The 2,352-nt window shown below is 37.3% G+C and overlaps 1 long non-coding RNA gene across 1 annotated transcript; it reads right to left on the minus strand.

Moving 5' to 3' along the window:
• Positions 1-401: 401 nt before the first annotated feature.
• On the minus strand, positions 402-1,965 carry LOC149041729 (uncharacterized). Its single transcript, XR_016179343.1, has 3 exons — positions 1,903-1,965; positions 967-1,035; positions 402-671 (listed from the first exon to the last, which is right to left on the minus strand). It is a non-coding gene; the product is annotated as an uncharacterized LOC149041729 (long non-coding RNA).
• Positions 1,966-2,352: the final 387 nt, after the last annotated feature.

Here is a 2,352-nt window from a genome sequence, read left to right on the forward strand (position 1 = left end):
AACTCAGAGTCACAGTTATAGGGTTCATTAGCCCAGCCTTCTCTCTCAATTTCGATTATCGTTTTCTTCCCTCTTTTTTCGATCATCATATTGTCATATGCATTGCATGGAAAATTTGTTGTCATCCTTTTTCACATCGGAATTATTTTAGCGCGCTTTAATTAGAAAAAGTACCAATCAAAATGTTCGGTTACTCAGCTATGGTGCGATAAATGGTAAACTTTAATAAGTGAAATAGCAAAGTTGTCTCGTAAACACTCGATTGTTCCAAGGTTCATTCATTTATTCGGTAGTTAATTCATTGACTGGTGCAACTACTTTTTGGTAGCCAATAGATCTGGTTTAAAATCCTGCAAAGAGACTGATTGTCTGAAAAGTTTGAAGAAACAAAGAAATGTCTATCCATTGTATCATCCACAGATTTTATTTTTACACATTGTAACCGATGTATGTTTATCATAAGGACACAATCTCTTATGGATTTAAAAAGTTTATTTTTGCAGCAGCGTTTTATATTTCAATTAAATTATTTAATAAAGCAGGCGACCGTTAAATTATGGTAAGCTTTGCTGTCTTGAGTTGACGTGGTTTCATTTCTGTTGCTCCACTCCACATCCCAGCTCACGGGCCTGTAAGCAGATTTCTCTTCGGTACTTGAGCTCCAGTGTTGTCTAAACAAGCAATATAAACATAAAAGAATGAATAGAATTAGCGGGCTCTCTCCGTGAAACAGGAGCGACAAGAGGGGCGCGTGTTTCAGGAAAATCTCACGCCCTAATCCTACTCGCCTTCACTCGTCTGTAAGAAGAAAAAAAGATGACGCCTCTTCTTGACTCTTAAGATATTTGCAATGTAGCTCGTTGCATATAAGTACGAATGTACCACAGTACCCAAAATGACACAGGCCACACTTAAAAATAACCAACTCAAAAAAGTTGTTCGCTACTGGGAGATTTCTGCACTAACCTCTTTCAAGCGCCTGCGGGCGTTCATCTTCGAGTATTCTGCTGGATTTTCTCTCTCCTGCAACTTTCCCTAAAAATAGTGGAGTGAAAACGCCGTTTACGAGAAGTAATTGAATAATAACGTCAGTTGATACCTAGCTGAAATCGATGATAGTATGGTTTACATCGAAAACTGAACTCATTCAAGAAGAAGAAAAAAGAAGCAAACAGAACATTCAATGAGGTAGGATTAAAACTTATCAAATAATGAAGTGATCCAGGGGCTATCATAAAACAATTATGGTAGGTTTTGGTTTAAGCACACGGGATCTCTATGATAACTAGTTTACCGCCGGGTATTGCGGGAGCAATTCCTTCGACCAACACTAAAGAAAGGAGTACTGCCAACATCCAAGTCGCTACAGTTTTCATCTTGCTTGTACCAGCTTCACTCGCCAACTGATAATTTTTCGCAAAACTTCTCGCATATGAAGATATATAGAGGTGTGTCAGTCAAAGTAAGATGTATCCGGCTGTTTAGGAGATCTTTATTTAGCTCATAGGGTAGAAAATTAATGAATTTTTCCGGCGGCATTAGAACCGTTTCCTTTTACGTTCATGACACCACAACGTAATAAATATTACTAAACAGTACTAGTATTTTAATATTATTAAAATACCTATTTGGCCAGAAAATGATTGCATTTCCCTTTTAAAGAAATTGTTTTATAATAACTTGTATCGACAATGGCAGCACCCTGAGACCCTTTGAATTTACCGACTAAATATTAACTAACAACGCTTATCGGAAACAATGTTGGCTACTGCAAGTGAACCCGCGTGAGTTTCATTCACAATCATATAACGAATTCTCGTAAACGCTGATCTTGATTCTCAGATGTTCTTAAGCTTGTAATATACTACGTGAAGTTTAAACTTATCACTCGAAGCTTCTTACCTTCTCACATCCTGAGGGCTCAAATTGTTCGATAGGTTTATCTTGTATATGGAATTTCGCATAAGCACGTTTTGTAGCTCTGTTGGTTTAACCTATAAACACAACCGATCAATTGGACCCAATTACGGGAAGTGATATTTACGTAGAACTTGTCTGTGTAACCGTATGAATTCCCCGCCCCCCATCCCTCGATTTTTTCAATCGCCTCAAGCATCCATTTGTTTGGATGTATTGTATAGAACAAATTATTATTATCAAATTAATGAGGGTACAAAAATGGGAGTACGATTCAACTGTGGTCAAGTAGACAAGTTTCCAGCTAAATACGTGTATGATTGAATAGATCATGAACTAATAATCTTTACTCGTTTCTTGTTCGAAATAATTTAACGCACGGTGAACGACATGGTGGAAAACGTAGTAGCTTGGAAATTTCACAATGGCTATTTT

Source organism: Pocillopora damicornis, chromosome 8 (genome assembly GCF_964200805.1).
Source record: "Pocillopora damicornis chromosome 8, jaPocDami1.2, whole genome shotgun sequence".
Lineage (NCBI taxonomy): Eukaryota > Metazoa > Cnidaria > Anthozoa > Scleractinia > Pocilloporidae > Pocillopora > Pocillopora damicornis.